The sequence below is a fragment of the Molossus molossus genome, unplaced genomic scaffold (assembly GCF_014108415.1).
Source record: "Molossus molossus isolate mMolMol1 unplaced genomic scaffold, mMolMol1.p scaffold_m16_p_14, whole genome shotgun sequence".
Taxonomy (NCBI): domain Eukaryota; kingdom Metazoa; phylum Chordata; class Mammalia; order Chiroptera; family Molossidae; genus Molossus; species Molossus molossus.
This window is the reverse complement of record NW_023425349.1, coordinates 46,487,688-46,515,630: the sequence shown is the minus strand read 5'-3', so window position 1 is coordinate 46,515,630 and position 27,943 is coordinate 46,487,688. Positions and strand designations below refer to the sequence as shown.

The following is a 27,943-nucleotide window of genomic DNA, read 5'->3' as shown; positions in this document are numbered from 1 at the left end:
CCAAGGCTGCTTACCCTCCCCTATCCTGTTTTCCTCACCCTTTTGCAAGTTTTATGAAGAGTGCACCCTCAATCAAACTTTGGTGCCTAAATCTCTGTCTTGGGCTCTGCTTCTAGAAAGCCCCAGCCTAAGACAATAATAGGCAAAACATAGACTTTGATTTCTAGGGGCTGTTCTAAATAGTATATGCTTTGGAGTCTAGTAAGTTCAAATAAAAGCTGTTCATTGATATTTGTTCTCTTGTTAGTTGTTGCTTTTCTGTCAATACATATTTAATAATTGAAAAAGTATCTGAGGGGTGTGCAGGACTATTTTGTTCAAAACATGTTTTGAAGAACAATAGCTGCTTTGTCCAACTTTAAACATTTTTAGTTCTAACTGATATTGAAAACAGGAAGAAAATATGAAGCCGATCAAGCCAAATTTTAGCCATGGAAAAAAGTTAATAAGGTCAAGTTAACAAAGCTTAAAAATCAAGAAGGTAAGACATGTATGCCTATAATGGAAATGACAAGAGGGATCACATTTATAAGAGGAGGGAGGCATGCTAAGTTTGAAATGCATTTCTAGCTAGCTCATAGTATATGACTGAGACTTAACTGTCATTAGCGCTGAGGTGTGATCGTGTGCAGCTATCAATAGACTTGCTCCTAAGGACCAACTGTCTCCAGCCATAGGAGCGGTGATGCTAGAAGGACTCTCTGAACTTCAAGTTGAAAAGGGAATGCAGGTCTTTGCATTCCCCCTCAAACACAGCCCTGTTTCTACCCAGTTTTACCCTGGCAAAAGCCCAGCTTTACGTCCAAAAACCGTGTGTGGCATGGGTGTTGACTTGATGGTTGATCTAACCAAGGTTAGGTGCTGGTTCTGCCCTGGAGCTGATCAAAGGGCAAGTTATATCAGCTCTGGTGACCTCAGTTTCTTGTTCTGTTAAATGTGGCTGCGTGAGACGATGTTTTCAAGCCCACAGCATATTTCTAGGCACATGCTAAGGCACATTTTCCTTAGTATCTGAGACATTTGATTCCATCCCATTCCTGTTTTGTTTGTAAAGTGAGTGCCCTCTTAGGTGTCCTTCCCAGTAGGCTGTTTTGATGGCTGATCCTAATGTTCTGCATTCCTTTATCCCTTTGATTTTTAAGGGAGCTGGCTTGCATGTTTGTACAACCACTGGGGAAGAATCTGGCTGCACAGGCTATCAGTGGCTCAGCAATTTTCTGATGAAAGGTGACAGAGATAAGTGCAAAGTCTGATTAACTCTGGGACTGTGAACAAAGTGATGTAACCTGCTTTTAAAAACCCAAACAAAAAACAAACATCCTCTCTCAAGAACCTGTAAATTGAAACAGTGATAAGGTTTTCAAATGCAGAATATAAACTATTCATTCCACTCCACACTTAGTCACTTAATTTCATGCCTTAATCTGTCCTTTTCATCAACAATTTTGAAATTATTTTTAAAGAACCCCACATCCTTTGATCTGCCTGGCAACAGTGCTTTGACATATGTTTTTCTGGTAAATGATGATACAGACATACCCAGCATTTTTGTTATATTAATAATGAAAGGCTACCAGAAGTTAGAGAACTATAGCTCACACAGTAAAAAGCCATGGAATCAACTTTCACAAATGTCATTTTTGGGCTAAAATAGAACTTCACACTTTGCCAGCCATGCTTTCCTTTCAGGTACGTAGTCTGAAACACAAAATAGACTGCAAATCCAATCCCTTTCTCAGCCCTCCATCAGGGACAAGAAGGGATCCCAGAAGCAGAGCAATACAAAACCTTCTTCCTCTTCATTAATTTTGAACTGTTAGAGGCCTTAACTCGAAAGGTGTAAGATAAATCAGAACAAATTAATTAGCACATTCTCTACAATTAGATTTAAGTTTACTGTTCCAGGTAAGAGAATTCAATACAATATGCATTGAATTAGGTACTCAAAGGAAATGAATAAGATGATTTGCTTGTGTCTTTAATCTAGTGAGGGAGACAGGTACACATGCAAACTCTTACTTTTTACTGGCTGAGACATAGAATGTAAAGATTTTACTTTACTTTTCCCATTGAGTCAACTATCAGTTCATGAAGTCCATGTCAGATGGGTGACTAAGATTACTTCCTCTCTCTCTGATTTCCCTTTCTATGCTGTCCCTAGGGTCCTGTCTATATTTTACCTATCTTTTGGAATCTAGGCAATTAGTACCAGATTGTTTCTGATTACAACTGTTTTCCCTTTGAAAGGAGCTAAGATTATAGGCTCCAAACTCTGTGCCAAGTTGCCCTGGGATAGAGCAGCAAATTAAAAGATGGCATCATCTGTATTTGGGGAGACCCCACCCACCCTCTGTCTGTTCTCAAGCATATCCTTATACGGCATTAGGGCACGGCTGCTGGTGAGAGCAGCAAGTTTTTGCACTGCCTGCCTAGGATTGTACCATTAGGTAGTCAAAGTCTCATATCACATGTCCAGAGGAAAATATGCACAATGCCCAAAGCTAAATACTAGGCTATTGATCTTACTTAGTCATGTATTCATCTTTGAGAAAGGTCGAGAGCATCCTAACCTCCAGTCCTTGCATCTAATTTACTGCTTTACACACACCACGCCACACTTACAAAGGATACTATTGCTATGTCTAAATGTTATTTTCTAAGGTCATGATCTGAGAGTGATGTTGTTATCAACTGTACATTATGAATTATTGGTCTTTCTTTTTCTCCAGTGCTTTAAGGAAAATAATCCTATTAAAATGTGCAAAGCCCAAAGTTATGCAGGAATTATGTTTTTTTTTTTTTCTTGAAGTATTTATATTTATGGAAACTTCTTCCCATATAAAAGGGGACAATGGCTATATGAGATGTAATATTTGCATTACCCTCTTTGTATACCAAATCCTGTTCTGAAATAATATGCAATGAGCAATTCTTCCTCACCTGCTTGAACAACACCAAGCAGAACAACCAGTAGGAAATGCTACAGCATTAATTCTCCAAACCTGTTGGAATATGAATTCTCAGAGACATCTGGAAAACACTGTAGCAGAATGTAAAGAAGAAAATCAACCTCATAGGATTGACATGTCTCTACCTTCTAAGATAGTTCATATGAACTGGTGAAGAAATTTTTAGGATAAAAGAAAGTGATAACAAAGAAAATAGAGAAGGTAAAGGAGAAATGTTAATAAAATGAAAGAGATGGCGAAGAAGGCCAGAAGAAAGATCTTGGAGAGAGATGCACAGTGATTTCAGGGGAGAAAAAGATATTTTAAGGTTGTCATTTGCTAAGAATGGAAAAATAGCATCATGTGGTAGAAAGGCAGGGCTTGGAGCTGGAGTCTGGGTGTTTGTGGTTCTGCTTGATTGTTAGCAGTTTGTGCAAGAGGAATGCCAGGCCTTAGTAGAGTTAGGACAAGTCATGGGTGACATAATACTGCTGTAAATTTTTGTTGTTTTTAAACTGACTGTGAACACAAATTCACAGAATTAACATTTATTTCCAGCGTGAATGGGTGGCAGATCCCATCTGTGAGACTTTGAAGGGAGAGTCCCAACAGCTACATTTGTTTTGTTGAAAAGACTTTCCTTGGGTAAAGAGTACTTTATTTACATTAGCTGGTCTTCACTGAATGTCTATAGTTCATTCATGTCTCTAAATGGGCTACCTTGTGGTAACTGTATTTCCAACTGAATCTATACCCGACTTTGGCCTCCATAGTTGCCTTTTTGGATAAAACTGGATTCTGAAACAAGTGGTGAATGTTTCTCTAGGAAATTCCAAGTTTTGATAATTTTTGGTCATTAATTATGTCAGCATCACTTATGTCATATATATATATCTCACAGGATTTTGAATCTTCTGTTCTTATAGTACTTTTGAGTGATCTAAACCTGCAGCCATCTGTGACCATCAGGGTCAGGTGACAAGAATTATATAGAAGATGATCCAGCATTGAGCTGTTGAACAGAATTACTTAATTCCAGACTTGTTATTTAAGAAATATAAAACAGCCTGGCTGGTGTGGCTCAGTGGTTGAGTGTCGACCCATGTATTAAGAGGTTGCCAGTTTGATTTCCCGATCAAGGCACATGCCCAGGTTGTGGGCCAAATTCTCAGTGGGGGGCATGCAGGAGGTGGCCAATCAATGTTCTCTCTCATTGATGTTTCTATCTCTCCCTCTCCCTTTTTCTTTCTCTAAAATCAATAAAGAAAAAACATTTTTTTTAAAAAAGAAATATAAAACATTATTTAAGTCACTGCCAATCAGATATTTTGTTACATGTAGCCAACACACTACTATTTCAATTCCACACTTAAAAGTATCAGAATAATTTGAAATAGCAGATACCACCTCTCTTTGATCCTGGTCATTTCATTATTAAAAATGGAGATAAAAATGCCTGCCCTGGAGAACTGTTGAGATAATTTTTTGTTGAGATGAAAAAAAATCTAACATGCTACCTGCAACATAGTAGATACTCAATAATATTTCCCTTTTCCTGTTCTGGTTCTGCTAGAGCTAACATACTTGCTCTAAATGTTTAAACCATTTATGTATCAATTTACCGCTCTCTTGAATAAGGATAATACTTTCATGTTTACTTCTTTTTCTTGTTAACTTTCCACATATAATACATTATGCTAATACATTAAATTTTAAAAATGGTTGTATTATTTCTTCCTATATTTACAGACTTGAAACATAGATTACTAAATATTCCATTAATTCTTCCAGGCCTTTACAATACAATAAATTATTTGCTAAAGTACAGTATAAGTGCTATGAAAAATTTCTATGGAATAATCTGGGACCCATGGGTTCATATTATTCAAGAACATATAGGTCTAGAATATCACTTAGAATCATTTAGAATACCTCTCCATGAGATAACATATCTTGGGGCATAAGTAATTTACCTAAGACCAGATAGTTAATGGGGTCAAATTAATACAATTCTACAAAAGATCTTTCTGTATAAAGAACATCTGGACAATGAAACTTTTATAAAGCTCTGAAAAGAACTATGAGCCATTTTCTCTAATAATTTTTATTTTAAAATAATTTTTTCATTCTATTTGAATAATGCTTAATGCAAAGACATGATGATGTGTTACCATTTCAATTAATACATTTAGATATAATTTAATGGGAAAATAAACAAAAGGATCACAGACATGTTTTTGTAAGAAATTTAGCCCTCTGGTTTTCTGTTTAAAAACTTTTATTATGGGAATATTCTCTTATAGAAACATAGAGCAAATGTACAATATACCCCATGAGCAAAAATTCTAATGCTATGTCATGAAATCAGCATAGTTAATAAAACAGAATTGCATAAAATAAGATTTGTTTTAAAGGCAAATATTTCCTTGATGGGAAAACTATGTCAGATATTTGGCTAGATTAGAATATGGGTCTCTCAGCTAATTCTGGGACTGAACTGATATACCATGTCATAGTTAGACCATAAACTCTGAAGTTGCTGGTGATAGGCAACTGTTGCCTTTACCTTTGCCTAGAATTGTTTAAGTGGATGTGAAACAAGCATTTCAGGAAAGTGCAGGTACAAGTTTAAGTACTGGGCAGGCACCTAACAGCCACATGCTCTTGGAAGGCCCCTGGATTTTGTAGTCAGTCATGATCATGTGCACAATGCTCATGCCTGAACATGGGCACTCTAGTAAAGTCAGCCAGCTTGAGTGTTTTCAAGAGCGGACCTTCAGTGTGATCTGTATTGCAAGGCCCTTTTCCTATGTAATTTGTATTCTTCCCTCTCCAAAAAATTTATTTGAAAATCTTGTTCTTTCCAATAAGTTTATTACTATCACCAGAGAACTGTGGAACAGCCTTTAAACCCCACACGTGGAATGCTCCCCATCAGCTTGTTTCAGTTTCATGAGCTCATCTGGTGTCTTTTGTTAACTCTCCACACCTCCTCCCCCTGCAACTTCTACTTACACACAACTTGCACAGTATTTAAAGAATTTTTAGAGAAGGGAGGTGACTTCAACCAGGAGCTGAGCCAAATTCCACAGCTGGCCCACACACGTTGCTCCAAGTCTCCAGCCATTGACTCAAGGAGGTCACAGCCACATGTTTACAGATTAAATTTAGGCCCCTTATCAAAGAAGTCAACTCACATCATAGGCCATAATTTCTTCATGTGCATGTTCAGTGCTGTTCACAGAAGACTGAAGCCTTTGGGTTTTCAGACTCAGAGGTTTTATTTCTGTCTGAGGGTCAAAGGCTCAACACAATCTCCTCTCTCACAAGGCATTAAAAAAAAAAGAAGAAAATTAAAGAAAGCCACCCCGCATTCCTGTAGTGTCCTTTGTTGGTGGTAACTTTTTTTTGTAATGATTGGTATATTGAGTAACTTTTGAATGTGGTGCTTATATTTCTGGGAATAAAGAAGGAGGAATGGTCAGTTTCACCACAACCTCTTAAACTATTTATCTCTTCCAGCTAGGGATGAACAAAGCAGCATATTTTGCCCAACTTAAAACAACCAAGATTGATTTTCCACTTCTGCCTTATCGGAATAAAGAATTTTACAGTTTCAGAATCACATTTGTAAACATTTCCTCATTTTATTGTCATAGCTGCAGGCGTTGTTGTTTTTCATCACACAGGTGGGGAAACTGAGTCCTGGAGAGCAGTGCATTTCTTGCTCTCAGTCTCATACTAAACAGTAGAAAATAGGACTGTTTTATTTTGGATAAGGAACCAGGCTTTATTCCGGAAAAAAAGCTCACCTTACAGAACTGTGTACATCTCATAGGGGCAATTCCAAAGGAGGATTTTTAATAATAAATTGAGTGGTGTTTTATCTGATAAATGTGAAGTTCTCTGAGGCAATACTTCTAAAGAAGGCATCATTTACTTGGACGCAGAAGTTCAAGACATTTGCCACAGTTGGCTCTTATCTTTTGTTGGGACTATTTAGATGTCCTAGCTTTTGGTCCACGCTCTTCCTCTCTACTCAGGGCCTCATTGATGTCTTTGTTCATTCATGTTAAAAGAATGGAGGGAGACAACTTTTCTAGTAGAAGCTTCTTACAATGAGGCAATTTAATAAAGAAGCTACAAATGATATTTTAAAAGAAAAGGAAGAAAATACCTGAACCCAAAGCTGCATAATTCAGGCAAAATTTCTTAACATTTTTCTGCTTAATGTATTCAAATATGGGTTAGATCTATCTATCTATTTATCTATCTATCTATCTATCTATCGATCTATCGATCTATTGATCTGTCATCTACCTATTTGAAAGGGAAGGGTATAGGAGAGAGTCACAGGACTATGTAGTTCTATAGTTATTCTAGGACATGGTATGAGGAAATAGGACTTTCAAATTGTCAGCCAATGTCTGACAGCAGGTTGTTGGCATAGTCAAAAGAGCAGTTTTGGATTCTAGTTTTGTCTTTGGGTTTCTAGACAGTGAGCTGTGTTACATCGATTAAACCAATCTCTTCTAAGTTTATTTCTTCTTGTATAAAATGGAAACAAGAGAATTCATTTTATAGGTTATTGGGAATATTAAATAAGACTCTGAATTTAAAGAACTTAGCTAAGCGCCTGACACATAGTAATATTAATACTCTTACTAGTAATGATAACAAATAAGAATTTGAAAAAAAATGGGATGGAGACTGAAAATGGCGGCGGAGTGCACAATGCTCTGATTGGATGTGAATGGAGTGAATGGAAGCTACACAGACCATCTCCCAGGAACAAACTGGAATTATAACGAAAATAAAGACAAATCATCAGGAAAAGCAGCTTGGAGGACCACATAACCAGGGACACTGATTCAATCCTGGTAGGCTTGGTAAGACGTGAGAGGTGGCCAGGAGCCCAAGGTCAGCAGCGGCCCAGGCTGGGACCTGTGGCGGCCTCGGCTGGGACCTCTGGCCTCAGCTGGGACTTGCACTCTCGGCTGGGACTTGCGCCCTCGGCTGGGAACTGTGCCCTCGGCTGGGAGCTGCTGCAGCCTTGGCCGGAAGCAACAGCCTTAGCTGGGAGCAGTGCCCTTAGCTGGGAGTTGTGCCCTTAGCTGGGAGCGGTGCCCTCAGGTTAAAGTCCCAAGTGGCTCCACAGCACAGAGCCAGAACAGAGGCTAAATTAGCAGCAGCAACTCACCTTGGGCTCCGGCAGAGGGAGGGCAGAATGGACTGGAACTGTGTGGGGACACTCAAGATTTAGAGGGCACTCAGAGCTTTTGCTGAGTTGCAGCCCCACAGGGACTGTGGTCATCTTACTCCTTCCCAGGGCCCTGGGGAGAGGCGGCAGCCCCTCCCTCGGAGATTCAACCACACCCAGTGGCCATTGAAATGCTAATTGAGGCCCATTAACAACCAGCATCTGACCCACCCTCCGGAAATCCTCTTACACTGAGCACCTGAGGGAGTTTTTTATTCAACTCAGAAACCAAGGTTCTTCAAGTGACCTCTAATTAATAGCCTCCAGGCAAAAAAGCTAGAGTATGACTACCATTCCCTGGGCTAGCAACTCTAACCAGGAAAGTAAGACTTGATAGTGGTGTTTAACGTGGGTCCTCCCTGTCTCATCCAAATCCAGGAGAGGGAGCCACAAACAGCAGAACACAAACACCCACAGGGAAAATTTGGCAGGCTCCAAAGCCCACTGTGATAGCCAAAATGGTGAAACACAGAAACAAAAGCCAAATGAAAGAACATGAGACCTCTACTGAAGATGAGATAAGTGAGGTGCAGTTAAGCAAGCTAACAGAATTAGAATTCAGAACCATGATCTTGAGGAAGCTCAACAGCATGTGTAAGGACATGAGCACCATGAGTAAAGACATAGAAATGTTGAAAATCAACAAGTTGGAAATTAAAAACCACCAAGAAGAAATGAAGAATGACATATCAGAAATAAAAAACACATTGGGAAGTCTAAATAGCAGAGTAGAGAAAGCTGAGGATGGGAACAGTGAATTAGAAGATAGGGTAGAAACAATCAATCAATCAGAAAACCAAAAGGAAAAAAATAATTAAAAAACAGAAAAACAGCTTAAGAGAACTGTGGAACAACGGGAAATGTGATAACATTCACATCATAGGAGTCCCTGAAGAAAAAAATGAGCAAGGGTTAGAGAATATATTTGAAGAAATAATAACAGAAAACTTCCCTAATTTGGTGAAGGAAGAAGGCATTCAAGTTCAAGAAGCACAAAGAGCTCCAAGTAAGAAGAACCCAAACAGGCCCACACCAAGACATATAGTAATCAAAGTGCCAAAAATTAAAGACAAAGAGAGAATCCTAAAAGCAGCAAGAGAGAAGCAACAGATGACCTACAAAGGAAACCCCATAAGGCTCTCAGCTGACTTCTCAGCAGAAACACTACAGGCCAGAAGGGAATGGCATGAGGTAATTAAGGTCATGAAAAACAAGGATCTGAATCTAAGACTACTCTACCCAGCAAGGCTATCATTCAAAATAGAAGGTCAAATAAAGAGCTTCCCTGACAAAAAAAGGCTAAGGGAATACATTAGCACCAAACCAACACTGCAAGAAATGTTAAAAGGACTGCTGTAATTAGCAGAAGAAATAGGAAGAAAAATATAACCACACTAAACAAAAATGGCAATATTAAGTACATATCAATAATCACCTTAAATGTAAATGGATTGAATGCTCCCATAAAAAGACACAGAGTAGCTGATTGGATAAGAAAGCATGACTCATCTATATTTTGTTTAAAAGAGACCCACCTCACAACAAAAGACTCACATAGGTTGAAAGTGAAGGGATGGGAAAAAAATCTTCTAAGCAAACGGAAAGCAAAAAAAAAAAGCTGGGGTAGCAATACTCATATCAGATAAAATAGATTTCAAAATGAAGGCCATAACTAGAGACAAAGAAGGCCACTACATAATATTGAAAGGATCCATCCAACGGGAAGATATAACCTTGATAAACATATATGCACCCAATATAGGAGCACCAAAATATATTAAAAATCTTCCGGAGGACTTCAAAGCAGAAACTGATAGCAATACAACCATAGCAGGGGACTTCAACACCCCACTGACATCACTGGATAGATCTTCTAGACAAAAAATTAGCAAGGAAACAAGACTCTAAATGAAGCACTAGACCAAATGGATTTAATAGATATCTACAGAGAATTACACCCCATGACTACAGAATACACATTTTTCTCAAGTGCACATGGAACATTCTCAAAGATAGACCACATGTTAGGACACAAACTAAGACTCTACAAGTTCAAGAAGATTGAAATCATATCAAGCATCTTCTCAGATCACAATGGCATGAAACTAGAAATCAATTGCAACAAGAACATGCAAAGACATTTGAATACATGGAGGCTAAATAGCATGCTATTAAACAATGAATGGGTTACTGAGGAGATCAAAGAAGAAATTAAAAAATTCTGAAATCCAATGAAGATGAACACAAAACAACACAAAATCCATGGGATGCAGCGAAAGCAGTTCTGAGAGAAAAGTTCATAGCACTACAGGCCTATCTCAAAAAACAAGAAGAATCTCTAATAGACTATCTAACCTCACAACTTAAAGAACTAGAGAGCAAACAAAAAGAAAACCCCAGAGAAAGTAGAAGGAAGGAAATAGTAAAGATCAGAGCAGAAATAAACAACATAGGGTTCAAAAAAACAATTCAAAGGATCAATGAAACAAAGAGCTGGTTTTCTGAAAAGATAATCAAGATCGATGGACCCTTAGCTAGACTCAAAAGAAAAAAAGAGAGAGAGCCCTGGCTGGTTTGGCTCAGCGGTTAGAGTGTCAGCCTGCGGTCCGGAGAGACCCGGGTTCAGTTCCCGCTAAGGGCATGTACCTCGGTTGCAGTTTGTCTCCGGCCCTGGTTGGTCATGCGGGTGGCAGCCACTCGATGTGTCCCTTTCACGTCGATGTTTCTCTCTCTCTCTGTTCCTCTCTCTCCCTCCCACTCTATGTGTACAGGAAATGGAAAAATGTCCTCGGGTGAGGATAAAAAAAAAAAAAAAGAGAGAGAGAGAACCCAAATACACAAAATCAGAAATGAAAGAGGAGAAGTAACAACTGACACTACAGAAATACAAAAGACCGTTAACAGCTAGTATGAACAACTATATGGCAACAAATTTGACAATCTAAGTGAAATGGACAGATTTCTAGAAACACATAGTCTCCCAAAACTGGACCAGGAAGAGATAGAACACTTGAACAGACCAATAACAACAGTAGAAATTGTAGATGTAATCAAGACTCTCTCAGCAAGCAAAAGCCACGCTCAGATGGCTTCACGGGGGAGTTTTGCTGAACATTCAAAGAAGAACTAATACCCATTCTTCTCAAACTATTTCAAAAACTTCAAGAAGAAGGAAGACTTCTAAACTCGTTTTATGAAGCCAGCATAATACTAATTCCAAAAGCAGAAAAAGACACTACCAAGAAAGAAAACTACAGGCCAATATCCCTGATGAACATAGATGCCAAAATCCTGAACAAAATACTAGTAAATTGGATCCAGCAATACACCAAAAAAATTGTTCACCATTACCAAGTGGAATTCATCCCAGGGATGCAAGGCTGGTACAATATTCACAAATAAACAAAATTGATATACCACATAAATAAAATGAAGAATAAAAACCACATGATCATATCAATAGATATCAAAAAAGCCTTCGACAAAATCCAGCATCCATTTCTGATAAAAACACTCAGCAATGTGGGAATAGAGGGATCATATCTAGGCTAAAGGCCATATATGAAAGACCTACAGCCAACATCATACTCAATGGGCAAAAACTAAAAGCATTTCCCTTAAGAACAGAAACAAGGCAAGGATGCCCACTTTTGCCACTCTTATTTAACATAGTACTGGAAGTCTTAGCCACAGCAATGAGACAGGAAGAAAAAATAAAAGAAATCCAAATTGGAAAGGAGGAAGTGAAACTGTCATTATTTGCAGATGACATGGTACTATATGTAGAAAACCCCAAAGACTCCATCAAAAGTTTACTAGACTTAATAAATAAATTTGGAAAAGTAGCAGGATACAAAATTAACGTCAAAAAATCGATGGCATTCCTATACACTAATGATGAACTCACAGAAAGAGAAACTAAGAAAACAATCCCATTTACCATTGTGGCAAAAAAATTAAGATACCTAGGAACAAACTTAACCAAAGAAGTAAAGGACCTATTCGCAGAAAACTACAGGTCATTGAAAAAAGAAATAAAGGAAGATATAAAGAAGTGGAAGCACATACCCTGTTCATGGATTTGAAGAATTAACATCATTAAAATGTCCATACTACCCAAAACGATCTATAGATTCAATGCAATCCCCATCATAATACCAATGGCATACCTCACAGAATTAGAACAAATACTTCAAAAGTTCATATGGAACCAAAAAAGACCTCGAATAGCCACAGCAATCTTGAAAAAGAAGAACAAAGTTGGAGGGATCACATTACCAGTTTTCAGGTTATACTACAAAGCCACTGTAATCAAAACAGCCTGGTACTGGCACAAGAACAGGCATATAGACCAGTGGAACAGAACAGAGAACCCAGAAATGGACCCAAGGCAATATGTTCAATTAATATTTGACAAAGGTGGCAAGAGCATACAGTGGAATAAAGACAGCCTCTTCAATAAATTGTGTTGAGAAAATTGGACAGCTACATGCAAAAAAATGAAACTAGACTATCAACTTACACCATACACAAGAATAAACTCAAAATGTATAAAAGACTTAAATGTGACTCATGAATCCATAAAAATCCTTGACATGAATCCATAAAAATCCTTGAAGAAAACGTAGGCAACAAAATTTCAGACATCATAGGCAGCAGAATTTTCTATGATAAATCACCTAAGGCAACAGAAACAAAGGAGAAAATGAACACATGAAACTACATCAAACTGAAAAGCTTCTGCACAGCAAAAGATACAATCACCAAAACGGATTGGGAGAGCATAATTGCCAATGATATGTCAGATAAGGGGTTAATTTTCAATATATATATAGAGTGCTCATACAGCTCAACATAAGGAAGACAAAGAACCCAATTAAAAAATGGGCAGAGGAACTAAATAGACACCTCTCCAAATAGGACATACAAATGGCTAAGAGACATATGAAGAAATGCTCAACATCAATAATCATCAGATAGATGCAAATTAAAACAACCATGAGGTATCACCTCACACCTGTCAGAATGGCTGCCATCAACAAATCATCAAACAACAAGTGTTGGCGAGGGTGTGGAGAAAAGGGGACTCTAGTACACTGCTGGTGGGGATGTTAGACTGGTGCAGCCACTATGGAAAACAATATGGTGTTACCTCAAAAAATTAAAAATGGAACTGCCATTTGACCTAGTGATTGCACTTCTAGGAATATACCCTAAGAAGTCTGAAACACTAATCAGGAAGAATATACGTACCCCCATGTTTGTAGCAGCACTATTTACAATAGCTAAGATCTGGAAACAGCCCAAGTGTCCATCAATAGACGAATGGATAAAAAAGCAGTGGTACATATACAAAATAAAGTGTTATGCAGCTGTAAGAAAGAAAGATCTCGTATCCTTTGAGACTACATGGAGGGACCTGGAAAGTATCATCCTAAGCGAAACAAGCGAAACAGAGAAAGACAAGTATCATATGATCTCACTTATTTGTGGAATATAATGAACATAACAGTCTTAGGAATGGGGTTGTCCCAGAGATGTGGAAGTGGGGTACAGACTGACAATCCTCAGAAGAGGAGGTGGTGGGGGAGAGATAAACCACAGAACTTATATGCATGTATGCATAACCAATGGACATGAACAACAAAGCTGGGGACAGGGTAGGGAGGGTGGGGGAGGGGGGAATCAGTGGGGGAAAAAGGAGAAACATCTGTAACTAAAATAAATAAATTAATTTAAAAAAATAAGAATTTGAAAAGCTGTGTGGTATACTGGAAAGGTAATCAATGTGGGAGCCAAAGGAGTTGAACTTGAGTGATAATTCAGCTTTTAACCAAGGCATTTTATTGTCATGACTTTGTAATAAACAATGAGGATAAAATGGACCTTCTCCTAGATCCCTTTCGGTTATAAGCATTCAATTATTCTATTGCTTGTGTCTGTCTATGGTGCCCTGAATAGGTTAAGTGGAAATCTCAGGCACCCTTTTTCTCACTATAAGTCAGCCCTGGTATCTTCTGAGATGGAGTTAATCTGCATCTGATTTAAACTCCTGAAGCCACAGAATTTATCATGTGTTCTCTTACAAGAATTTTAAAATTTCTTCACCTCTATTTTATGTTTATGGCTTTAGCAGGAATGTAGTGAGTGTGCACATTCTCAGAACTGGGGAGAACAGCTGATGGGGGGGGGGGTGATAGTTAATAATAGTGCCCAGGACATTTGCATGCATTACTCCCTTGTCAGTGTTGTATGACAAATGGGATTAGAATCAATAGTAACTTTCCAGTTGCTAAATCCAGTGATCTTTTTGTAGTGTTTATCTCTCTTGATCTAAAACAGTGTATCTTATAAGTACTGCCATTTTGGGAGGTGGCAGTTGTGGCACCCTTTAATGTGTGTGTGTTAGGTCAGGTTCACTGAAGCAAATCTGGACACAAGAACTCAGATGCGTGTGGTTAATTGAGAGAGCACTCCCAAGAAACGTCAGCAAGTGGATAGGGGAAGCAGTACAGGGAAGGGCAGGGAAGGAACAAGTGAAGCATGTGTGCTTTCTCCGGTGAAGGGTCAACTCTAGCCTGACCCCGCAGCAGTACGCTGCCACAGAATTTGTCCCCACATGGGAAAAGGGAGCTGGGCTCTCATGCTCCTACACCTGACATTCATTGGCTATGAGCCCCTCTGGAGGAGGTCATTAACTCCTAGATACTTCCAGGTTTTTGAGCATATGGATAGAGCATTTCCAATGGTTGTGGACCAGTCGTCTGACAAGAGTCAAAGGTGCAGACTGTAAGGGATGCACAGAAATCTGGGCAGAACACCAACAGTGTCCCCTGGTCTGTGATAGTTGCTTTCCTCCTTCCTTCCTTCCTTCCTTCCTTCCTTCCTTCCTTCCTTCCTTCCTTCCTTCCTTCCTTCCTTCCTTCCTTCCTGTGCCCCTAGCAGGAACTGATCCCAGGACTCTCTGATCCCCAGGCCAACGCTCCAACCACTGAGCCAAACCGGCCAGGGCAGGAAAATTCTTCTTTAAATGTCCAAGGTACAAATCTTCAGTTTCCTTTGGGAAACCTTATCTTCTATCCATGAGGTCCTTGTCTCATCTTCATTAGATTCCATCCTCTAACACCACTGGACTCTGTGGGATGAGGTACATTTTCTAAGTCTGGGTTTTCAAATCTATAAAAACACTTATAACAGTGAGGGGGAAATGGCATGTGCAGGGTGGGCCAGGATTGACTTTGCTACTCCGAGTCATGGGGAAGAAACTAAAGTGGGTAGAATGTTTACCTCATGATCCACTGAGGTTCTTTGATTGTGAGAGTTGCAAGTATACCTTTTTTACTCTTTTGAATCTAGCACATAACTGTTGGAACACACACATGTACACCAGGCTTTAAGAAAAAAGATTAATTCTCAGATGCTATGTGGTCTAAATTAATCTGGAAGAGGAGATTCATTTTTGCCAACGGCTCCATAATTTGTTAGACTACTTTTTCCCACAATGGCAATATTAATTTATGTTTTTATAGAGAGAACTAAGGTTTCTTTTGTTTACACATAGCCCTACACCTTACCTTTGAACTCTGTGGCCTAGAAGCAGAGGCTAACAATCTGTTCAAATAGGGGGGTCACAATTATTTTCATATTTCTAAACCTCTCTTATTAAGCTATGGCATGTGATTAAGTTCTACTAAGGAAATGTGGGCAAAGTGATATATACTATTTTAAGGTTTTGGCCACAGAACCCTTCCATGAAATTTTACTTTCTCTTTCTTGTTTCCCAACTGCCAGTTGGAAGTCAATGCTAAGATGATGTTGGAAGCCATATGTTAAAGACAAAACTCTCATAATTCAGGGTCCTTGAATGACTACATAGAGTCCCCCCTCTTCCTGAAAATGAAAATTTGACTCAAATGAATGAAAAAAAATTCTCTGGTATTTGGCCATTCATATTTCAGAGATTTTATGTTAACAGCGGCTAGTATTGTCCTAACACTTGCCTTTACTCGAAATAAGAAGTGGTCTCACTTTTGACCACATACTAATTATACAAGCACCTGACCACTTATAAATTATAATTAAGTTCTTTTTTAAAAAAAATCTTCACCAGAGGATATTTTCCCATTTACCTTCAGACAGAATGGGTGGGAGGGAGTGAATGAGTGAGTGAGGGAGGGAGGGAGAGAGAAACATCGATGTGAGAGAGACACATCAATTGGTCACCTCCTGCATGACCCCAGCCAGGGCCAGAAACGAACCACAACCAAGGTATGGCCAGAATTGAACCCACAACTCTTTGGTCAGTGGGCTGATGCTCTAACCACTGAGAAAAACCAGCCAGAACATGGTTAAGTTCTTAATCAAACCACCATGGTTTCTGGGTATAGGAATGAGTGTGTGGCAGGGAGGGTAGATCATTTTGTTCTTTTTTCTTTTCTGTATCAATTCTAGAGGGAGAGGAAGGGAGAGGGAGAGAGAGAAAGAAACATCAATGAGAGAGAACACCAACTGGCCACCTCCTGCATAACCCCCACTGGGAACTGGGCCCACAACCTGAGCATGTGCCCTGACCGGGAATCGAACCGGAAAACCTCCTGGTTCATGGGTCGACGCTCAACCAGTGAGCCACACCAACCGGGTGGTCATTTTGTTCTTATAGGCACATGTTTTTATGATAAATGTCTCTGATGAACACTGGACATAGTCAAACCTGAACTGATGTTATTTCTTTAGAAACATGTTCTTCTTATTTATTTTTTTATTTCAATTATTGTCATTACTTTCACAGACACTCAGACAAGCTTCCTACTTTCATTTTCATTTTCTCATTTAATTAGTCAAGGAGTTCCTTTGATTCTACATTTTAAACCTGCCTCATACTTATCTCTTATTTTCCTCCTTTCTATTCCCACTGTGGTAGATCAGACCTCTATTATTTCTTATCTGGATTATTGCCCTGGCCTCATAATTCTTCAGCCTCTTCCAAACGATTCTGCATCTTGCTGCCAGATTAATCTTTTTAAAGCACTATTCTGATTATGTCATTCCTCCATCCAAAATCCTTCAGTAATTCTCCATTTTCGGCCAAAAGTGTTCAGATCTCTTTGCAAGGCATGCAAGGCACTCCGGGACCTGATTCCAAACCCAGCCTTATCTCGCGCCGCTCTCCTCGCCACGCTCCCTCCCGCCCACCTGGACCGCTTACTGCTTCTTAAATGCGCACCAGTCCTGCCTCTTTACCCTTTGCTCTTTGTAAACGAATTCCTTCAGCTTAAAATTGCCTCTGTGTCCGTTGTTGCCTGTCAAAACTTTGCCCTTCTTCAAGGCTCAGATCAAATACCTCCATGAAGTCTTTTCTGACCTCCTCCGTGACAAGCAATGCCAGTGACACTCTGCCCATACCTCCTTCTTGGCACTTGTGACATTTTACTTTGAAGTGTAGAGGCAGTGAAGTGTAGCGGATTTGGTGTCAGATCACTTTGGTTTGAGTCTGGGTTCGGGATCTTTATTACTTCTGTGTGATCTTGGTGTAACTCATTTAGCCTCTCTGAACCTCAATTTCCTCTCACATTAAATAAGAATGAGCACTTCTACATACCTCACAGGGTTGTTCTGGATATCCAATGGAAAGGTGCATGTAAAAGTTTTACAATCTAAGCTTATGTTTTGTCTAATCTCAACTACATGTCAAATTTCCTTTACCTAGGAAGTATGTTTCATTAATTTTTGTGTGGAATTTATAGATCAAGCACTCAATAAATGTTTGTTGAATTAATACACTTTTAATATAAGTTGCATTGTAAAGAGAATGTCAAGAATTACCTTAAGTCTATACCCCACATAGACAGTAATTTCTCAAGTGCAATCTTTCCCTTTTTACATTTATTTAAGATTTTTTCTTACTACACTTCAGCTCTTCAGTTCTAATGGGGCAAAGTCATACTATCTATTTACATGTACGTAGTTATCCCTTCAGTGTTGATAATCCAGTCCAGCTAAAACTTCTATCAATTGTATTTTAAGTCTTTTGACAAAGTAGTTCATTTGTTTCTAGAAGTCTCCACAGTACTATAACTTTGGGAACTTAGATTTCATCATACTTGTACCTTATACAAAGCCCTGTCTCCATGCCCTACCCCCACAAATAAAGAAAAGAAAAAGTTTTTTTTTTGCAAGTGAGATTTCTTGTCAAAGAAGTGATTCTTCTTCCTTAATGCCCCGAAGGCTTATCGAAGTGCAAGAAACCAGAGGGTAGAAGTTCAGGACTTATATATGGGATGCATATAATTTGTACTTACCCAAATAGCCTGACCTGCTTTTTGGCCAATTAAAATGATTGCCCAACTGGATTGTTATTCTTTATTTCTATCTTTCATTTCTTCTAATGTCATTGGCCCAGGTGCCCTGCCTCAGAACTATTTAGCAGTTAGGAATGAGACCAGCAAGGGAAGGGAGTGCTGAAAGAAACAAAAATATTGAATAGACAACGTCCGGGGAATATGGACCACAATGAGACAGTGTCGCTCAGTACAAAATGTTCATCTAGAAAAGGCAATCACTCTTGTTTGTTTCTGTGATTATACCAATGAAGAATTAAGCCAGGAGAACCAAAATCCCACCCCTGGCCTACAGAGAGAACAAAGGGTGCATTTCTTCTCCAGTGGGAAGAGAGCTTGTTTGAGTTTTTTAAGTGGCAGCATGGGATTACGGAATGACATCATTTCTTCTTGGAAGAGTCTGGCTGGATTTTGTGCCATTTTTGTGCCATTTTTGGAAAGTGATGCACCAAGTGACTGCTCAGAAAGAAAATTATGTAGAAACCTCTTAATCCCCTTGAGTTTTATTCAAGGAGGAATGCAAGGGCAAAAGGCAGCCTGGGCACTAATGTGTAAATTCCCACCAATAATCTTGATGTGGAGGGTTGTGGGCCTGGACTACCTCAAAGCAAAGTTGTCTGATCCCATACAGACTGCATACATTCATATGGAATCTTCGTCTTGAAGATTTTTTCCACAGAATGGTCTACCTTGTCTTGCATTGAGGGAGGGTATTTCATGAAAAAAATGCAAATGGAAGGATTATTTGAACTTGTGTTGAATCAAGAAAGCTCTGGGGAGTTTTTAGATGAAAATGGAGCATGATTTGCTTATGAATCTCCCTTAGCATAGTCATTTCCATAGCCTCTGCACGCCCTAAGCTTGCCCAGTTTGTGGTGGAGGACAGAATTGCCCAGGCTGGCAGAGGGTGGTGCAGACTGTGTAATCCAATGTGGAGGCATAAACTCCTCCCCTACCATATGCATCTAAATAAAAATGAACATGTTTTTGGCAAATTGATGAGTGATAAGAACATCAGCTTTCTGTCCTCAAAAGACCAAACAATGGTTGATTTAACTTAATGTATTAGAAGTTGAATCCTGAAAAGGACCAATTTTCTTTTCAGACACCCACTTTGCCCCACTGATGAAGCTGCATGCCTGAGCTCAGCATCTTCTGCAGGGCAGTTATGTTACATAAGTACTTTCTCAGAGCTTCTTGCCAGTGACTTTTAAAACAAACAGCCTTGTAATATTGGTTATAAGAGAAGCTGATAGAGAACGTTGATGATACCATCCCTACTGGGAAAAGTCCAACATGGCACCTTCTGGATTTGTAAGCAAGAATATATTTTGAATTCAAAGCACTTCAAGACAATGGCCTGGGGAAAGAGTCAGATTGGGGGCAGGAATGCTAATTTTAACAAGTTTTAATAAATTTGACATACCTCTGCCCTTTCCCCCCTTTTCAATTTCTCTGTGCTCAGTTTACTTCTTTAATCCTTTGAGATGTTCTGAACCCAGTCTCTGGTCTGGGGAGGCAGAGCGGCACGCAGACTCCTCTTGGCCCTGGCAGACCCACACGTTAACTAGAAGCATACGTGGGGCCAGTTATTTGAATTGAAAACAGACTTGAATGAAGAGCTATCTGTATTGTGTTCCAATACCTCCATGTCCAACAAGTTATCAGCGGGTTGAGTGGAATGAAAAGGTCTTCCAGCAAGCCGGGCTCATCACTGCCTAGTGATTTAATTTGAGAGCCCAGATGGTAAATTGGACTTGACGTAAAACAGCAGCCAAGGCTGAGCCGGGGTGTGCTGGGCTTGCCTTGGGCTGACCTAACCAGCAAGCCTGCTGTCATGTCTGAGTCATCTGCTGTCAGTGGACAGCTCCCTGTGGGAGGTCCAGGTCTCGAGCATTGCAATAGTCTAGACAGGAGGTGACAAACACGTTGACCTTTGGGACAAGATTGATCTCCTTGGTTTTTGACAGGAGGCCTTTCCAGAAGGGAGTCTCAGGAGGAACAGTCGAGAAGCTTCATCATCTGTGAGTGGAATCCAACCTGTGTGTCTGTTCCACCCAGATTGGAATGCCAAATGGAGTTTCTTAAGGCTATTTTTTTGAGCTAAACAGCAATGTTTATTTCCTTCATCAGTCTTCCTAAAATGTTCACTTTGGGCTTCAAGAGTGGGGCATTTGCTGAGGGAGAAAAGAAAAAGGGGAAAAAAACTTACTGTGAGGCCAAGGAAAGGTGCTTTTCCACACACTGTTTCATTTAATCTTCATACAGTGTTATGAGGTTTGCATCATTACCCTCACATTAGAGAAGAAAATCAGAGGCTCATAGACGATCAGACCTTACCCAAGGCTGTGTGCAAGTAGTTGCTAGAGCCCAGATTTGAGCCTTGGTTTATTTTGATATTGATGTCTTCCCAGGGTTTGGTTTTTCTGCTACAGTGGGGATGATTTCTCAACTCCTTCTGGAACTTTGGGAGTTATTAGAAGTGTTAAAATAATTTAAAAAACAGACTTTTGCTTCAATTCAAATAATCTAATTTTAACTAAAATAAAGCTTGTCTCCTCATTTTGTAGCAATCTAGTTACTGCTGAAAGAGAACAGAGATTTTTGGGGGAAGGAGGTGAAGAACGAACTGGTCTAGACTATATTTGAGTGAAATGGGTGAAGGGGTCATTTGTATGGTGAGGGATGGTGCTAGACTTTTGGTGGTGATCACTTTGTAGTATGTGCAAATTTTTATTTATAATGTTGTTCACCTGAGCTTATGTATTATATACCAATTTTACCTCAATTATAAAAAAAGGGTTTGGAAAACTTGGCATGTTTCCCTTCATAAAGAGTCATGTGACTAGATCTGCATTTTGTTGAAACCCAAGTTTTTCTTTTTTGTTTTTCAATTACAGTTGACATTCAGTATTATTTTGTATTAGTTTCCAGTTTCCAACATAGTGGTTAGACATTTATATAATTTACAAAGATCACCTCAATAATTCTAATACCCATCTGGCACCATACATAGTTATCACAATATTATCGACTATATTCTCTATGCTGTACTTTGCATAGCCATGACTACTTTGTAACTACCAATTTGTACTTCTTAATCCTTTTACCTTTTTCATCCAGCTCCCTAAGCCCCTTCCCATCTGGCAATGCTCAGTTTGTTCTCTGTATCTGTGAATCTGTTTCTGTTTTGTTTGTTTGTTTTGTTCTTTAGATTCTACATATAAGTGAAATCATATGGTACTTGTCTTTCTCTGGTTAATTTCACTTAGCATAATACTCTCTAGGTCTATCCATGCTGTCACAAAGGGTAAGATTTCCTTCTTTTTTACAGCTCAGTAGTATTCTATTGTGTAAATGTACCACAGCTTTTTGTTTGTTTGTTAAATTCTCACCAGAGGATATTTTTTCCATTTATTTTCAGATAGAATGGGAAGGAGGGAGAGAGAGAGAGAGAGAGAGAGGGAAACACTGATGTGAGAGAGACACATCAACTGGTTGCCTCCTGCACAATCCCTACCAGGGACAGGGACGAACCTCAACCAAGGTACATGCCCTTGACCGGAATCAAACCTACAACTGTTTGGTCCAAGGGTCGATACTCTAACCACTGAATCAAACCGGCAGGGCACACCACAGCTTTTTTATCCACTCATCTACTGATGGACACTCAGGCTGTTTCCAAATCTTGGCTATTATACATAATGCTTCAATAAACATAGGGGTACATATATTCTTTTGAATTAGTGTTTTGGGCTTCTTCTGATAAATTCTCAGAAGTGGGATCACTGGGTCATAAGGCAGTTCCATTTTTAATTTTTTGAGGAAACTCCATACTGTTTTCCACAGTGACTGCACCAATCTGCATTCCCACCAAGAGTGCATGAGGGTTCCCTTTCCTCCACGTTCTCACTAACACTTGTTTTGTTGATTTATTGATGGTAGCCATTCTGACAGGTGTGAGGTGATATCTTATTGTAGTTTTAATTTGCATTTCTCTGATGATTAGTGGTGTTGAGCATCTTTTCATATATCTATTGGCCATCTGTATGTCCTCTAAGGAGAAGTGTCTATTCAGGATCTTTGCCCATTTATTGTTATTCTTTTTATTTTACTTAAAATATGTTTTTATTGATTTTTTTAGAGAGAGGAAGGAAGAGAGAAATAGAAACATTGAAGTGAGAGAGAAACATTGATTGGCTACCTCCTGCAAGCATGCTCCATACTGGGGATTGAGCCCACAACCTGGGCATGTGCCCTGGCTGGGAATCAAACCAGCACCTCTCAGTCCACCTCTCACTCAATTTACTGAGCCATACCACACTGGCTGGGCCTTTGCCTATTTTTTAATCAAATGGTTTTTTTGGTGTTGAGTTTTATGAGTTCTTTATAAATTGTGGATATTAACTCCTTATTGAAAGTATCATTGGTGAATATCTTTTTCCATTCAGAGGGTTATCTTTTCACTTTGTTGATAGTTTCCTTTGCTGTACAAGAATGTTTTAGTTTGATGTAGTCCCATTTGTTTATTTTTCTTTTGTTTCCCTTGATTGAAAAGATACATCAGAAAAAATATTACTAAGAGCAATGTCAGAGAGTTTATTGCCTATGTTTTTTTCTAGGAGTTTTGTGGTTTCAGGTCTTACATTTAAGTCTTTAATTAATTTTGGATTTATTCTTGCATTTGGTATAAACTGATCTAATTTTATTTTTTGCATGCATCTGTCCAGTTTTCCCAACACTATTTATTGAATAGACTGTCTTTACCCAATTGTATATTCTTGCCTCTTTGGTCATATATTAATTGACCACGTAGGTGTGGTTTTTTTCCTGTGCTCTCTGTTCTGTTCCGTTGACCATTGTATCTGTTTGTATTCCAGTATCATGCTGCTTTGATTCCTATAGCCTTGTAATATAGTTTGATATCAGGTTGCATAATACCTCCAACTTTGTTTTGTCTCAAGATTGCTGTGGCTGTCAGGTTCTTAAGTGGTTCCATATAAATTTTTGAATTATTTGTTTTAGTTTTATGAAAACACCATTAGTTTTTTGATAGGAATTACGTAGAATATATAGATTGCTTTGGGTAACATGGATATTTTAATGGTGTCAATTATTTCTATTTGTGAGTGTGGTATATACTTTCATTTATTTGTATTTTCAATTTCTTCAGTGTCTTATAATTTTCTGAGTACAGGTCTTTTACCTCCTTGTTTAATTTATTCCTAGGTATTTGTTTTGATGCAATTATAAATTTGATTATTTTCTTAATTTCTCTTTCTGATACTTTATTATTGATGTATAATGATACCACTGATTCTGAATATTTATTTATTTTCTACAGCGATACTCTACTGAATTCATTTATTAGTGGTAGTTTTTCAGTGGACTTTATAGGGTTCTCTCTATATAGTATCATGTCATCTTCAAATAATGAAAGTTTTTCTTCTTTCTTTCCAATTTGGATGCCTTTATTTGTTTATTTTTCTTGTCTGATTGCTGTGGCTAAGACTTTCAACACTATGTTGGATAAAAGTGGTGAAAATGCACAACCTTGTCTTGTTGCTGATCTTAAGGAAAATGCTTTTAGCTTTTCCCCATTGAGTATGATCTTACCTATGAGTTTGTCATATATGGTCTTTATTATGTTGAGTTATGTTTTCTCTATTCCTCTATTATGTTGAGGTATGTTTCCTCTATTTCTTTGCTGAGAGTTTTTTAAAATCATAAATGGATGCTGGATTTTGTCAAATACTTTTCCTACACTTATTGATAAGATCATATGATTTTATCCTTCATTTTGAAACCCAAGTTTTTCAAACTTAATGGATCATTAACATTTTTTTCCCCTAGAAAACTGATTACCACCACACAGGTCCAATGTTCTATGGACTACAATTTGCAGACACTAGTTTAAGTTTTTTAAAAAATATTTTTTTCTTTATTTACTTTAGAGAGAGCGGAAGGGAGAGGGAGAGAGAGATAGAAACATTAATGGAGAGAACATTGATTGGCCACCTTCTGCATGCCCTCCACTGAGCATCAGGCCCACAACCTGGGCATGTGCCCTGACTGAGATTCAAACCAGTAACCTCTTGGTACATGGGTCGATGCTCAATCAATGAGCCACACTAGCTGGGCTTTAGTTTTAATAGTAGTAATGTTTCCCTATATCTGGACTCAGAAGCTTTATTAACTTCATCTAGGCAATGAGAATAGGATCAATTATCTAGTTTTCTCACACTTTTTGTGGTCAAGACTCTGAGCTATTAGCAAATGCAAGGACAATCTCAAAGAGTTTCAAGACTATTTGAATAATATTTTGAAGATGGTGAAGTTATTTCAAGTAAGAAAAAATATATACAAGATTGTACATATAGTTTTCTAAAGTGTATAGTATGTATTTTCTTATACCCTTGAGCCCCAAACATTTGTACAGACTATGTTTCAGTGTGATTATCAAGTACAAATATTCCAAATCCAAAGGCCATTTACCTTCTGCAGATAAATTAAAAATCCTAAACCAAAATGCTCTGGCAAAGGCAAAATGTGATTTTTCTTTTCTTTTTTATCTTTTCTTCTTCTCTTTATTTTACTTTTCTTTTGTCTTCTATCTTCTTCCTCCCTCTCTCCCCTTGCCTCCATAAGACCACATCTACAGTACATCTTTGCCTGAACACTTTGTCACTGTGGGGATGGATGTAATGATAGTACTTACACAGACAACTCTATATCTAAAAGTCTTTAACTATCTTCAAGCTGAACTTTATGTATATTATACTCATCAACTTAACAAGAGATTCCCACTGAGATTAATCAGGGATTGCGAGCTAATAATATAAACCATCCTGGTTGAAAATGAATTTGAGCCAATACCTCATTCTGTGAACTATCAAATAAAATTTGGTAATTTCTCTAGTTATTTATTTTGGATTTTTGTGTGTGTTTAATAGTATACCAGAGGCGCTTTTTCTTTGATTTAAAAAAAACTATATAGAAAAAGAGGTTTTAAAGCTACAGGGAATTATATAAGCATATATACTACTTTGGGTTGCTTCAAGGTATTGATTTATTTACAATAATATATTTCACACAGACTGCCTATTTAAAGGGAAACAATATGTAGTCCAGGGATTTAAAAAAAAATTTATTAGGGGAATGAAGTTTTCTTTTTATTTTCTCTGATAAACACAAAATTCAATCTCCTAAACTTTCAATCCAGCACTGAGAAGAGTAACTTCATCAAAAGGGACTTTGAGACAGCTTAATTTCTCCAGTGGGAGGCTTTATATATACACCACCCAGGCATAACCTGGTGTTTCGATATGCTTGGTTGAAGATCCCAATTCAAAAATGTTTTGCAACTACGACCAGTAACAGACTCTTTAAAATAAGAAGAGGAAACAAATCACCTACCTTTTGACTCTTTACTCACTCTGAAAATATTTACCTACCAGACAAAAACAAGTCTTGAAGTAAGATTTGGAAGTTTGAAGAGTGTAGGCCCTTTACTGACAAAGTAAGGATATTTTAGAATGTTTTTGTTTTAGCCCTGGCCGGTTTGGCTCAGCGGTTAGAGCGTTGGCCTGAGGTCCAGAGAGACCAGGGTTCAATTCCCGCTAAGGGCATGTACTTCGGTTGCAGTTTGTCCCTGGCCCTGGTTGGGTCGTGCGGGTGGCAAACACTCGATGTGTCCCTTTCATGTCGATGTTTCTCTCTCTCTCTCCCTCCCACTCTATCTGAACAAACAAACAAACAAATTTCCTTGGGTGAGGATAAAAAATAATAATAATAGAGGATTGTGCAGCAGGATTCCAGAGATGCCCACCCAGGACCACCTTGTAGACCCAGACCAGTGCTAGGTACCAGAGGGACCCATTGTGTCCCACCAGTTCCTTGCTTTGCATTGGACTTGGGACCAACCTGGAGGCTTTGCAGAGGAAGCTGGAGGAGCTGGAGCTCGATGAGCAGCAGTGAAAGCACCTTGAGGCCTTTCTTACCCAGAAGCAGAAGGTGGGGGAACTGAAGGATTATGACTGAGAAGATCAGTGAGCTGGGTGCTGGCAATGGTGGTGTAGTGTTCAAGGTCTCCCACAAGCCATCAGGCCTAGTTATGGCCAGAAAGGTAATTCACCTAGAAATCAAACCTGCAATCCGGAACCAGATCTTAAGGGAGCTGCAGGTTCTACATGAGTGTAACTCCACATACATCGTGGGCTTCTATGTTGCATTCTACAGTGATGGTGAGATCAGCATCTGCATGAAAGCACATGGATGGGGGTTCCTTGGATCAAGTCCTGGAGAAAGCTGGAAGAATTCCTGAACAAATTTTAGGAAAAGTTAGCATTGCTGTAATAAAAGGCCTGATATATTTGAGGGAGAAGCACAAGATTATGCATAGAGATGTCAAGCCTTCCAACATCCTAATGAACTCCCATGGGGAGATCAAGCTCTGTGACTTTGGGATCAGCAGGCAGCTCATCGACTCCATGGCCAACTCCTTTGTGGGCACAAGGTCCTACATGTCGCCAGAAAGACTCCAGGGTACTCATTACTCAGTGCAATTGGACATCTGGAGCATGGGGCTCTCTCTGGTTGAGATGGCAGTTGGGAGGTATCCCATCCCTCCTCCAGATGCCAAGGAGCTGGAGCTGATGTTTGGGTGCCAGGTAGAGGGAGATACAGCTGAGACACCACCCAGGCCAAGGACCCCTGGGAGGCCCCTTAGCTCTTATGGAATGGACAGCCGACTTCCCATTGCAATTGAGTTGTTGGATTACATAGTCAACGAGCCTCCTCCAAAACTGCCCAGTGGAGTATTCAATCTGGAATTTCAAGATTTTGTGAATAAATGCTTAATAAAAAATCTCGCAGAGAAAGCAGATTTGAAGCAACTCATGGTTCATGCTTTTATCAAGAGATCTGATACTGAGGAAGTAGATTTTGCAGGTTGGCTCTGCTCCACCATCGGCCTTAACCAGCCCGGCACACCAACACAGGCGGCTGGTGTCTAAGTGCTTGGGAAACAGCAAAGAGCGAGTCTCCTGCCCAGTGGCATGTCATGTTGCTTTTGGGCCTCTTTCACATGCCTCTGTTCATGCATTTCATCTATGACAAAGGATGAAGAACGCAGCATGTGCCAAAATTCTATTCGTGTCATTTTTAATATTACTGTCTTTCTTCTTCTTCTTCTTATTCCCCTAAGTGGATTGGCTTTGTGCTTGGGGCTATTTTTGTGCATGTCAGTGATCAAAACATGCGCAACATTGAATTACAGTGAAGCTTTGGTGACTGTGGGTAGTTATTCTTACTGAAAATTGCACTGCCCTCCCCTCATTGTGATTGGCTGGCTGCCTGTTATTTGGGGGATTCTTTGACCCTTGGTGGTACTTCATTAT

General features: G+C 39.0%; 1 pseudogene; it reads left to right on the top strand.

Moving 5' to 3' along the window:
* Nucleotides 1-685: 685 nt before the first annotated feature.
* On the top strand, nt 686-27,559 carry LOC118629300 (annotated as a pseudogene).
* Nucleotides 27,560-27,943: the final 384 nt, after the last annotated feature.